Here is a 13,872-nt window from a genome sequence, read left to right on the forward strand (position 1 = left end):
AGTCTGGCTCTGAAGCTCTCGGCTAAACGGCTACTTTAGACCATTTACCACACACTGCACCCATTTTGGAGTTAAGTAGGTTTTTCAGAGCCTACCTGGGGAGCTAAGCGTTTTGTAAATCTTCTTTTTTTAAGTGAGGAAACTTAAAAAGCCTTGGTGCCTTTGGAAAAGGAACACTTTGTACTTTCAAGGCTTAAGAGGTGCCTCCGGAGGCCTGCCATGGACGGGGTGCTTGTGCGTGTGTGGGAACGTTTGTGCCCGGAGGTCAGGGTGCCTTTTGCTTGCTGGCGTGACTCACACGGAGCCGGTTTGTCTGGGAACCCGTGGGTGACGACTGTGGAAAACTCTTTCGTGGGAGCACGGATGGTCTCTTGTTCCTGGTGTCCCAGGTGTGCTGTCCCCTGTTCTCAGGGCGGAGGGGCCTTCCTTGCTGTTTAGGTGTTGGCCACTCAGCATCACCGAGCCCTCCTGCAGCTGGAGCTGAGCAGATGGGGGTTTCAGAAGGTGGAGGCTTTATTTTTAGCCCCACATCTTCTGTGATTCTGTCACTATGGAGATGCCAGCTGGGGGCCCATGAGGCTCCGTGCTTTTCCTGCCGGTGAGGAAAGAGGGTCCTCTGTCTTTTCTGGAACGTGGCCTGGGCTGCTCGGTGGAGACCTCAGTCACTCTGTGTGTGTGTGTGTGTGAGAGAGAGAGAGAGAGACAGAGACAGACAGACAGACAGACAGATGTTGCTGCTGCTGTAGAAGAACTAGCCCTGGGCCCGCACCCTGCGTGGAGCCCAGTGTCCACAGCCATCTTGTGCTTTGGCTGAACTGCACAAGAGTCTGAAGGCTCCACTTCAGCTGTGCTGTGTGACCTTAGGCAGGGTTGCCTCATTTCCCCTGGTCTTCATTTCCTCCCCTGAAAATTTGGGATGCTAATTTCTGCCATATACCTGCTTCTCTGGATCTGGTGACATAATTGATTTGGGCAAACTTTGAATCCATAGTGAGGTTCAAGTGCTGTGTGTGTGTGTGTATTTGTCTGTACACTGGTACGTGTGTGTGTGTGTGTGTGTGTGTGTGTGTCCAGTAATTATTCTGAGGCCAGGGCTGCCCTCAATAGGTCATCTAGAATTTTTTCTACTCCTTCTTTGTCTTTCTACTTTTTCCTGTATTTTGGCTTCTCCATTCAAAGGCAGAGAAAGAAGAGGTTGAAGGGGAAAGTATTCTAGTCCTGCCCATACATTATCATAAAAGATCTATCAAGGGAGGTTGAAACCACCCCCCTTTCTACCACCTATGTGTCCCCCCTGTAGAGTTTCTGAAAATACTCTTTCTTCTGCTGCTGTCACAGATTCACAGCCCCGCCTCCTGCGGGAAGTGCACTGGGCTCGTTAGCTCTGTTCCCACAGAGGACAGACCTGAGGCTCAGAGTGGTTAAAGTATTTGACCAGCGTTGCACAGCCATAAGCCCCGGTGCTGGAACTGGCATGGAATTCTCCTGACTCCCCAGCCCGTGCTCCTGCAGCTCTGCGCAGAACGGTGGGCCGGAAGCCCACGGACACCAGCGGGCTGTGTCTGGGACTCTTGAGGCACTAGCCTCCTCCCTTCTTCTGAAATCTCCGGCTTGGCTATTATCCCAAAGCAGAAAATAACAAGTGTTGACGAGGGTGTGGAGAAATGGGAGTCCTTGCGCCCCGCTGGCGGGAGCGTGAAATGGCGCAGCCGCTGTGGAACAGTTTGGTGGGTCCGCAGACGGTTAAGCGCAGTTACTGGAAATTCCCTGGCAGTCCAGTGGTTAAGACTCTGTGCTTGCACTGCAGGGGACACGGGTTCGATCCCTGGTTGGGGAACTAAGATCCCACATGCCAGAGCTGTGCGGCCAAAAGAAAAAAAAAAAAAAAGATTAAAATGGTATCCAAACAAAACTCTCAGTCTTGTGCTAGAACCTCAGGTGGGCCTTGGGCTGGACCACACCTTGCTTTTGCATATGAGACGCCCGCACCTGTGGCCTGGCCAAGGCCGCCCAGCTCAGCAGTAAGTCTGCACCCCAGGCTCTCGTGCCCTCTGGGGGACGCACCCTGGCAGCCACTGGCCAGGCCTGATCGCTGTGTGTGAACGACATCTGTCTCTATGGAACGCTTGTGCACCTGACGTCGGGCATGGCCTTTTATGGCTCTCACTCGCTCTCAGGGAGTGGAAAGATAAATACCTTTTCAAAGACTAGATGCCAACTGCCTGGGGTCCCCACAGCTGCAGAGCGAGTGGGAGATGGGCCTGCCGGGGGCAGGTGCTGCAGCCCCGGGGGAGCTGGGAAGTGTGCCAAAGAATCACCCACGCCCCCCCCCGTGCAGACAGCCATGCAGATTTGGAGTGTGACTCTGCCACAGACCTGCTCTCTCTTGGAGCTGCCGTGTCCTCACCTGTCTTCTGGCTGACCCTGATGTTTAAAGGACAATGTGTGTGGAAGTGCCTAGCGTGGTACCCGGTGCCTCGCAGCTTAATGAAGCTTGGGTTCCTGTGTCTGGCCCGGGGAGGTACTGCGATGCTCGGTCACAGGCTATGGGCGGCGTGGTGGCTGCGAGGACGAGGCCTGTTGATTGAGGCGGGGGAGGACGATGTGATTTGAGGAATTCCAGGCCAAACACTCCCTCTGCCTCCCAGGGCCCCCTGTTCCGTGGGGAAAGCCCTGGGGCTCCTAACCCAGGGCTGTGTAACCAAGCACCACAAACTGGGTGGCTTAAAACGATAGGAATTATTCTTTCTCAGTCCAGGAGACCCCAAGTCCAGATTTAGGATTGGTTCCTCTGTGGGCGTGGGGGGAGAATCTGTCCCATCCCTCGCTCCCAGTTTCTGGTGGCGGCCGGGCATCCTCAGTGTTACTTGGCTTATAGCTGCATCCCTCCCATCTCTGCCTGTCTTCACATGGTTGCCTTCCCTCTGTGCGAGTGTCTCTGTGTCTCCTCCCTTTTTATAAGAACACCAGTCATACTGGATCCAGCCCCCCCACCCCCCACTGCCAATCCAGTTTGACCTCACATTAATTATATCTGCAAAGATCCTATTTCCACGTAAGGTCACATTTTCAGGTTCTAAGAAGGACATGAATTGGGGGGTACACTCTTCAGTATAGTCTCTATACTTGTTGAATGAATAGGTGAGTGAATGAATACCTGTGAAAGCCATCCTTGTATGCCTGTGCAGGTGTGTTGATGCAGAAGACCTGGGGCTGCTGCGAGGGGGGGGCTCCAGAATCTTCCCCTCTTCCCAGCCAGGCTCCTCTGACCGCTGGCCTCTGCACCCTGAGTCTAGCCCTCTGGCCGCCTCCTGACTCAGCCAACTTTCAGGGTGGCAACAATAACGTTTATTAAGGGAAAGAGTCACGACACACTGGGTTTTCTCTGCTTCCTTTCTACCCAAGATCTCAAAGCTTTTTTTGTTTCTCTCCCCCTCCCCTTGGAACCAAGAAAGACGGTAGGGATGGCTCGGTGATCTTGGACAAATCAGCTCTCCTCTTTGAACCCCGGCCTCTAGAGTTTGCAAATGAAGGAGGCTAAACTGGGTGCCTCTGAAGGTCTCTTGGTCTGTGATTATTACTGTTTTATTGCTGAGAAAATTATAGACGAGGAAATCATGCCCTTGGACTCCATGTGGGGCAAGACTCAAATCCAGATGCCCTCGTTTCCAGCCTGTCTCTAAATCCCCCCTGCCACCTCCTGCAGGAAGCTCTCCGTGATTAACCTGACTCATGTGTGGTTCCTGGGGTCCTCACTGTGCCTTGTGTGTGATACATGAATTCACAAATACTAGCCTACCATTCAGATGGGGTGTGTGTGTGTGTGTGTGTGTGTGTGTGTTCTTCATGTTCTTTTCCCCTCCCTTTCCTCTGTAGGCAAGAGCTATTTTCTGGGTGTCTCTCTCTGTGCTCCCCCATTCTGGCACCCAGCAAAGGGCTTGTTACATTGGGTTGTGGACCAGCCTCAAAGTCATACGCAGGTGATTAAACACTAGGAGACCTACCAAAAGGAAAAAAAAAAGAAGAAAAGAACTTAGATGCTTTCAATAGATGTCAGAAAAGCATTTGCTCAAGTTCAATATCCATTACTCTTAAAAACATAGCGATGAGGGGTAGACATAGATGCATGATAACATCTACAACACTCTACAGCATTACCCAAAGTGTGTTTGAGGAAGCACAGAATGCTGCTGGAGGTTGTGTCAAAAAGAGATTTTGGGGCCAAACAGCATTTAGAAGATGCTGCTCTAAGAGGCCTTCCCTTAATGTCAGTGGCCAAGCAAACCCTCTCCCACTAATAATCATCACTCCAGAGTGAAGCCAGTGCCAGGGGCTAGGAAAGAAGCAGAACAGAACTCTTAGAAACAAAGTTGCACAATTGATGTTTTGAGATGGATACAGCTGAGGTGTTCAAAGTAGATACACTGAAAAATAATTAGAAGTAATAAGATGGTATGATGGCCAAGTCAAAAAATAAAAGCGAAACCGCCATCACTTTCCCAGGTGGGAGCTGGTTCGTCAACGTTACCGGAAGGGACACCTCTGGCACCTGTTTGCTCGGGTGTCCACAAGCCAGTGACCTTATTTTCTGGTTAGAAATGACAGTAACACCCTGGCAGCCTCAGGCAACTGCCAGGATCTCCTTTGCCTCCTGGAGCCCAGATTCCTGGGAAATGCAGGAATAATGGTGCATGGCTCAGTATCCCGGATCACCTTAGAGCTTAGCCTCCCATTTAGCGTTTCGGTCACGGAGGTGTGACCGGGAGTCAGGAGACCTGGTCCCGAGCCTGGCTGTGCCGCTTGCTGGCTGCGGGGTTTTAGGATGAGTTGCTTAGCCTCTCGGGACCAGAATGTCCTGATCTGTGAGGGAGGGATCCTAACCTCATCCTCGCAGGGTCCTTCTGCGGAATCTCCGAGAAGTTTTGAACACGTTCGCACACCACTGAGCTGTTGTTACAAAGGCTGGGAGCCCGTTACTTCAGCTCAGCACTAATCCTGGGCGATGGAAGCCACTTGAGGAGGGTCGGACCTTCCTCATTCTCGGGAACGGGGCTGTCGGAGTCCTCCCCGGGGTTTGTCACAGGTCCCAGCTCTGGTCTCCCCGAGGCCACCATGTTGAGTGGGAAGGAGATGCTGGTAAGAAGAGTCCGCTTGTTGGAAGGAAACCATGAACTCCTGTTAGAAACCAGCATGAGGACACCTCCCGAGCCAGCTTGGTGGGGACTGAGGCATCCTTCACATTTCCCTGGTAAAGATCCTGCTTTTTCTCAAAGGCATTTCTTGCCTCTCTCTGAATAAACAGCGAGCCCTTGGTATAATTCAGTCTTTTAGGGATGGCTGAGTCATCTGGCTGGCTGGGGCTACCCAGATGCAGATGAAGTTCTGGTGTCACGAACGAACCGGGCCGTCCTGGGAGGCCTTGGAAGGGCTGGATGGGGGTGCGTCTGCCAGACCTCCCTCTGGCTGAACCCCGGGCTCCCTTAGTTCCTTTTAAGGTAGCCTTCCCTCCTGCCTGTTTCTTTTCCTGTCCTCTCCTCAGTGTGGTTTTGCTTCTGTTCATTTTTTGCCTTATTTTAGCCACAGTTGTTTGTATGGGTGGCCAAGGGGGCCGGTATAACTTTCCGAGGACTGAAGTCCTCGGGCTTTGTGGAAGCTTTTTCCTTGAAGCCTGGCGGCCTTGCTCTGCTAGTCAGCCCACTTCTCAGTGGTCAAGGTTGCTGCCAGCTTGCAGGCTGGCTCGTGGAGGATCACAGGCACGCGCTCCCAAGCTGGGTATGTACGCTCCAACCTTGTAACCAACTCACTGGAGAGTGGTGGTTTTTTGATCTACTTTCTGATTCTTTAGGAATATGTGGTTCATGGAATTAAAAGGTAGATGTAATGTGGTTTCAAAAAATGTATTTTAAAATCGTTTGGGCCACCCATTACTATTTCTATTATTTTTGCATTCTGCAGTTTCAAAAGAAACATTAAATGTTGGCTTTTAAAAAAAAATCTAAAATAGTTATTAAAATCTAAAAGCTCTTTTTCAGGGGAATTCCCTGGTGGTCCAGTGGTTAGGACTCTGCGCTTTCACTGCCGAGGACCCAGGTTCAATTCCTGGTCAGGGAACTAAGATCCCACAAGCTGTGAGGCGTGGCCAAAAAAACCCAAAAAACGCTTGTTGAGTTAAACTTTTAACATCAACATCACTGCCCTGTGAGTGGTGTATACCTTCCTTCAATATTACTGAGTCTGATTTTTCTACCTAGATCTCCACGATCAATCAGTTCCTGCATCCCCTCAACCTTTTCTTTCCCTGGCAACTCAAGACTCACAGTTTTCTAGTATTTAAAGAACATTACTTATTTTTCCAATGCCTTTCTTCACTCATCATTCACTTAATCATTCACTCTCTCAATTCTTCCATGGCTTCAAAAAATTACTAAAACACCCAGAAAGTTGTATGTGACGTTATACGGGACATTGACAAGGTTTTAAAGATGAATTAGATCAAATCATTATGCTGTACACCTTAAACCGCATACACAGTGCTGTCTGTCAACTGTAGCTCAGTAAAACTGGGAGAAGGAAAAAAGTAAATAAGAGACATTTCTCGCTTTATGGAACTTACAAGTTCATGGGTTACAATAAAGTAGTCAAAACCCCAAAAGAGTAAAGACCATATTTGGTACGAAAAACATTGTTTGGAAAGTGAATCAGTTATACATATACATCTATCCTCTCTTTTTTTGGATTCTTTTCCCATATAGGCCATTACAGAGTATTGAGTAGAGTTTGCCTGTGCTATACAGTAGGTCCTTCTTATGCACCATCATTTCTTAAGCCAGCTCCCTTTCCATGGAGTTTTGCATTCTAACCGTGAAAGATTGGGAGCAAATAGTACCTCACTGAGTCTCCCGGTATGTAGGTTTTCATGCAAATAGGCTTTCAAATCTGCGGAATAAATTTCCCCGAAGCAGAATTGCCAGGTCAAGGAGTGTTTTCCTTTTATTGTCGGTAGCTACTACTCAATTGCTCTCCATAAAGGTAGGACCAATCGACACTCCCACTTACAGCGTGGGAGCACGAGGCAGTGGTTTTTAACCTTAAAACCCCAGGCAAGGAAGAGCTTTTAAGTAAGATGAAAATCTGGAGAAAACCGGGTGAGAGCCTTTCTACCGCAAAGGGCAGCTCTAGCAGAGTTCCTGGCCAGACGTCTCCCATTAGGTGCCCACTTGAACACGACTGCGAGGGGGCCGCCCCCGATTCCTCCATACTGGCTGTGGCCTGAAAGGTTCCTTCCTGGTGGGGATGGGGGACAGCAGCTGCCTGCCCCCTCCTCTGTCAGCTTGTTTATCACCGAGTATCTGAGAAGCACCAGGAGCTTGAAAATGACACCAGGACTTATAAGATTACAAAATAATTTTGCCAAGTAAGGACATTATTTTTAAAGAGGTACCATTCTGGGACTTCCCTGGCGGGCCAGTGGTTAAGACTCCGCACTTCCAATGCAGGGGGCGCGGGTTCGATCCCTGGTCAGGGAACTGAGATCCCACACGCCACGCAGCCAAAAATAAAGATAGAATTAAAACCTAAAGAGGTACCATTCACAGACATTACCGGAGGTTGGGGGGAAAAGAGGGGTGGGGAGTTAGTGTTGAGTGTTTGGGGTGGTGAGGAAGGTCTGGAATCGGGTGGTGGTGCCGGTTGCACAGCACTGCGCATACACTGAAGGCCGTCGAAGTACACTTTTAAAAGTAATTAAAATGGTAAAACTTATGTTATAAATAACTAACCACACACACAGAAAAGCTACAGTTCCCCGTAGCCATCCTCTCATGAACGAAAGGACACTAAGAAATAGGAAAGGTCTAACCTAAGAATAAAAAGAGAATAAACAGAGCTTGTAGAACGATGACTTGCTCTCTTAACCATGTGGTTCTCATTTCGCCTTGAACTGGTGGGGCCCTGGCGGTGCCTGGTGCTGAGCAGACCGCTGGGACGCGGGAGCCAGGGCAGGAGGCGTTGAAGGCTGGAGACAGTAGGAGCTCGGGCTGGGCCTGCAGGGGCTCCACGGTCTGGAAAAGATCCTGGCTCCAACTTAGGAGGCCTGGGGCTGAGCCACTCCACGTCCCGAGGCGCTGGGCCCACCCTTAGCTGTCTTTTCTCTCTGTGTTTAAACAAGAAGCCTGTCGCTGGCTTGCTGCTGGATGTTTTTGGCGCCTGGTAGGAGTGAAGCAAGCAGTGACCTGGGTGTGGTCTTCCTCACGATATCCCTGTGTCCCCAGCGGTTCACTTTGCAAGAAGAGCATTTGCCCACCCCTGTCTAGAAGCCGGTGAGCAGAGCAGATATCTGTTTGAAACTACTTGGTGGCTCCTAGCAGATGTCTCTCCTGGGGCTTGAGGGATCTGAAATGCCTCCCAGAGATGTCTTTTGGGCCTCTGCATGGCCACCTGGCCTCACTGGGGTGCTAGGTGTGTTACCAGTGCAAACTGTCATCCCAAACTATGTATTATCAGGCACCCCGTGCTGTTGGCCCCAGTGCTTTTAGAGCACGTGGATGTGCACACATGCTTGCTCTCCTGGGCCAGGGTTGCAAACTCCTGAGCCTTGTGTGATGTCCGGCCTCAGGCTCTGACTTTTTTCACGGGCCTCTCTCCATGTGTGGGGTTTATGGTCCTCACCCTACTTGCAGAGAGAGAAGAGCCAGTCCTGGGAAAGACCGTGACCCTCGATTGAGTCCATGGCCACAGACACCCCTGACCCGGGCCAGTGCATCCCAGCCACCTGATGACTAGAGAACCAGCTCGTGACTATCAGGGCAGGAAGCTGCTTCGAGCTGTGTCACTCACCCTCATTTCACAGTCAAAATCCCGATTCCAGGGCTTCCCTGGTGGCGCAGTGGTTGAGAGTCCGCCTGCCGATGCAGGGGACGTGGGTTCGTGCCCCGGTCCGGGAAGATCCCACATGCCGCAGAGCGGCTGGGCCCGTGAGCCATGGCCGCTGAGCCTGCGCGTCCGGAGCCTGTGCTCCGTAACAGGAGAGGCCACAACGGTGAGAGGCCCGCATACCGAAACAAAAACAAAAACAAAATATCCCGATTCCAGGAGGCAAGGTGGCCAGCTGGCACTGGAACCTGGTCCGTGTGCCCCCCCAGGCTCTAAACGCTCTGGTTGGCGCATTTTAAATCTTCGAGGGTGTTTGTTATAAAAAGACTCTAAAGCTGTGGGTTCATAGTGGACGGAAACACCGCCGACCTTCCCCACAGACGTGCCTCTCTGAAAGCCCTCATCAGAGCTTCAAGCCAGGCCCCTGGCCTCCCAGCCACCTGTGATGAGTTTCCATTTGACTCACGGTTGTCAGGAAGGTGACACGACTCACCATATTCACTGGGCGCTGTGACTGCTGAGCTGACACAGCTCCTCGTGTGGGCGGCGAGCGTATGCTTCCCATTAAGAAAATTGCTAATTTTGAAACGAGCTCCAAATGGAATATTCTTTGCTTTTACTAAAATCAAGAAAATAATAATAAAACCATCCGCCCAAACACCCCAAGTTTAAAAGAAGAAAGAAAGAAAGAAAAAGGAAAAAAATTTAACGTCAACCCAGAAAAAAACCTCTGTTATTCAGCCTGGTCTCAGAACTCAGCAGAGCCACACCGACAGAAGGAAGAAGAAGCTCTCAATGAGGCGAGGTTAAGCTCACCATCCTCCATCCTTCTGGAGCGGTGGTACCTCATCCTTGCCTCTGCCTCCCTAGCGAGAGAAAGCTCAGGCAGAAGCGGCTTCAGACACAAGCGAACTGTGCCGTTTGCCTCTGAGAATTCCCAGCAGCCCCATGAGATCACTGGAGAAATCCCGCGGTGGCTGCAGAATCGGGGCTGCCTTGCCGAGTGAGTCTTGTTTGGAGCAGTTGAGTCCTAAAGAGATCCTTGATAGTGTCAGGAGGTTATCATCGATGCTCACCCAGACGGAGCAGGGGTGGGACTTTGAGGGCCCTGCTCCCTACCTGCAGGGGTCTGAGGCCGATGGCGGGTCCAGGCCGGCCAAGACGTGAGATGGCCTCTCGGGTCCCCCGTGGTCCAGTGTATGATGCAGATGGGACCTGGGATGCCGCCTGAACCCCGGAGCCTGGCCTCCGTCAGTGCTGAGGCACAGCATTCGTGGACAGGCCATGTGTTTGACAGTACTTTTACCGCATCCAGTAGCCAGATGGTCTAAACAACCTGTCCTGGTACGGGTATGTAAATATTTTCCGTCATTATCGTGGTGCTGCCGTGTTGACATTAACGAGGATGAAGAATTTTGCTCGCCACAATCAAGTGCCACTCAGGCCACAGGAGGGCCTGAAAAGCTGGCCCTCTGCCGTGGAGGGGACAGATTTCGGGGCAAGCTTGGTCTCCTCTTGCTGCCTTCTGTCAAATACCGATTCCCTCACCCAGAGACTCTGGGGAGACTTCCTCCCAGAGCTTTCGGCCAGGACAAAGAATGATTCTCATCATGAACAGTATGTTTTTCACTGTCAGCAGAGCTCTGTGGCCAGCGTATATCCCTCTTTGCTTTGCCTACTAGGAAGCCCAAAACTAAGATTTGTTGTTGTTGTCGTTTTACTCATTTGCACGTAGATTGTCCTCAGTTAGGAGTTTTTGCATAGAGGATCATGTGAGGTGTCTTAGGGGCCGGGCTGGAAAGCGGGGTGTACATCCCTCTATGCACAGAACTAATCACACAGTTCCACTGAGAATCCAGTGGCCGGGCTTCCCTGGTGACGCAGTGGTTGAGAGTCCACCTGCCGGTGCAGGGGACGTGGGTTCATGCCCCGGTCCGGGAGCGGCTGGCCCGTGAGCCACGGCCTCTGAACCTGCGTGTCCGGAGCCTGTGCTCCGCAACAGGAGAGGCCACAACAGTGAGAGGCCCGCGTACCGCAAAAAAAAAAAAAAAAAAAAAAAAAAAGAATCCAGGGGCCAAAAGTGTAATTTAGGAAGAGGAAATTGGACCACACTGGATTTCCACAGGGAATGTTGTGGAAGGAACAAATTCAAATGAAGGACACAGAGAGAAGAGTGAGGTTACAAGGGGACAGAGGTAAGGATTCCAATGTGTGTGTGTCTGCCTTGTAAACTAGATGCAAGTCATTTGGACTTTGTTCAGTGTTTTGGATTCTGGTTCAGTGTTGCCTTCCCTTCTGCCAAAACTATAGCATTGCAGAATGTTGGAGCCGAATGGAGAGGTCTTATTATTGTTTTTTTAATTTTTAAGAAATTTTATTGGAGTATAGTTGATTTACAATGTTATGTTAGTTTCAGGTGTACAGCAAAGTGATTCAGTTATACATATATATATATTCATTCTTTTTCAGATTCTTCTTCCATATAGGTCATTACAGAATATCGAGTAGAGTTCCCTGTGCTATATAGTACATCCTTGTTGGTTATCTTTTTTTTTTTGCGGTACGCGGACCTCTCACTGCTGTGGCCTCTCCCGTTGCGGAGCACAGGCTCCGGACGCACAGGCTCAGCGGCCATGGCTCATGGGCCCAGCCGCTCCGCGGCATGTGGGATCCTCCCGGACCGGGGCACAAACCCGCGTCCCCTGCCTCGGCAGGCGGACTCTCGACCACTGCGCCACCAGGGAAACCCCTGGTTATCTATTTTATATCTAGTCGTGTGTGTATGTTAATCCCAAGCTGCTAATTTATCCCTCCCCATCATGTTTCCCCTTTGATAACCACAAGTTTGTTTTCAAAATCTGTGAGTCTGTTTCTGTTTTCTAAATGAGTTCATTTATATCATTAAAAAAAAAATTAGATTCTACATATGAGTGATGTCATATGAGATTTGTCTTTCTCTGTCTGACTTACTTCACTTAGTATGATAATCGCAAGGTCCATCCATGTTGCTGCAAATGGCATGATTTCGTTCTTTTTCATGGCTGAGCAATATTCCACTGTATGTATATGTACCACATCTTCCTTATCCATTCGTCTGTCAGTGGACACTTAGGTTGCTTCCATGTCCTGGCTATTGTAAATAGTGCTGCAATGAACATTGGAGTGCACACGTCCTTTCCAGTTATGGTTTTCTCTGGATATATGCCCAGGAGTGGGATTGCTGGGTCCTATGGTAGCTCTGTTTTTAGTTTTTTTAAGGAACCTCCGTACTGTTCTGCATAGTGGCTGCACCAATTTACATTCCCACCAACAGTTCAGGAGGGTTCCCTTTTCTTCACACCTGGAGAGGCCTTTTAACCATCAGCCTCTCGCTGTACAGATGGGAAAGTGAGGCCCAGAGAGGGGAACTGACTTACCAAGAGTCAGCCAGCTAGAGCTTGGCCGTCAGCCCTCACACCTGGAACTGTGGCACCACACACAGGGAGTTCCATCGATACCTCTGTCCACACTGTACAAGCCCCCGCTCTGGAGAGGACGAGTGAAAGTCACGTAATTAAGTGGCAGCTTGAACTGATCAACTGGCGGCCTGGTCAGTCTATTGGATCATTGGAGAAATCCCACAGCCTTCCCAGCGGCTCTTTGAAACTCAGTGCAAGGCTCGACTTCAGCATTTATTCCACTGGGATTTGGGGAAAATTAGTCTCTTCCTCAGCCTCATTCAAGCACTGACTTCTCTTAGTGACTCATATGTGAGAGTGTGAAAAATCTTCACAAGTCTCACATTAGGAATAGAAAATTCCCCAAAAGCCAGTAGAGAGCTTGACCACTGTGTCAGTGTTCTGTTGCTGCAACAAAGTACTCGCCAACTTAGTGGCTGAAAGCACCAATTATTTGTTCACGATGTGGCAGTTCGGACAGGGCTTGGTTGGGGACGGCTCATCTCTGCTCCGCTGGTGTCAGCTGGGACGGCTTGACTGGGGGGTGGAAGATGCATTTCCACCATGGCCCGGCTCCCGTGGCTGGTGGCTGGGTACGGGAGCTTGGCTGCATCAGCTGAGGCACTGGTGCCCCTCCGAGTCTGTGTCTTCAGTGCTTTGCCGGGCCTTCCTAAGGCTCGGGTCCTAACCCCGCACAGTGTCACTCCCTCCCTCTCTACCCCTCGCCGTTCTGTTGGTTAAAACAGGTCATCGGGCCAGACTGGATCCAAAGGACAGGGACCCCGCTGGGGGCCACCCAAGTAACCATCCGGCACAGACACTCTGGGAAGAGCTCTTTGCGAAATAGGCCAGGTGATCCACTTACGCTAACCTGCCGAGGCCCGGCTCCACTCTTGGATGCCCCCGGAACGCCCAGGCTTCCAGAAGCCGTTCTGTGGGAGAAGCTCCAGCCAGACCCCAGCGGTTCCCTCCCTGCAAGAGGCTGCAGCGCTTGCCGTCTGCTTTGTATCGCTGATGGCTGCGCCTCTTATTACATAATATGTTATTCTGGGCCGCACCAGGCCCTGGTTACTTGTCAAAAGTTTCTAAAAACCAGCTGTATCAGCTCCAGGCAACTGGGGGTGCTGCCCCTCCCTCGTAGTATTAGTCACTCTGTACTTAGCTAAATTTAACTTTTTATCATCCAAATGATATTTTTGTGGGCTTGGGATTTTACATAATGCTACCAACTGCCGCAGGCTAAGAATTTCTCCTTTTTGTTATGCGTGTGTGTGCGCACCGTGCGCGCGTATGTGTGTGTTGGGTGTTTTCCCCCCATGAACTTTTACACGCTTGAGGCAGCACTGTTCAGCTCCTCTCCCGCCCTCCCAGGCCTGGGTGTGTTCTGCAGGCTCTGTTTTGCCTTTTGCCAGCTGGGGGGGAGACCGCTCCTAACAGCTTTCTAATGGCCCCCGCTAAGGCTTCCTTCCTCACTTGAGGTCTCTCCACTTTGAAGGTCTCTGAGGGTTTCCCTGCTGCCCTCAGAGAGAGAAGCTCAGGTTCAGAACCAAGTGTGTTGAGAAAG

The 13,872-nt window shown here is 50.7% G+C and overlaps 1 protein-coding gene and 1 non-coding gene across 3 annotated transcripts in view; both read left to right on the forward strand.

Moving 5' to 3' along the window:
• The window catches only part of PITPNM2 (phosphatidylinositol transfer protein membrane associated 2), a 142,623-nt gene that overhangs the window by 12,745 nt on the left and 116,006 nt on the right, over window positions 1-13,872 (forward strand). The gene's annotated exons all lie outside the window — the stretch shown is intronic.
• Window positions 6,039-6,111, forward strand: TRNAE-UUC (transfer RNA glutamic acid (anticodon UUC)). The gene has a single exon. It is a non-coding gene; the product is annotated as a tRNA-Glu (tRNA).

Source organism: Delphinapterus leucas, chromosome 14 (assembly GCF_059928025.1).
Source record: "Delphinapterus leucas isolate spDelLeu-1000000601 "Yukka" chromosome 14, BTC_Dleu_Yukka2, whole genome shotgun sequence".
NCBI classification, from domain to species: Eukaryota; Metazoa; Chordata; class Mammalia; order Artiodactyla; family Monodontidae; genus Delphinapterus; species Delphinapterus leucas.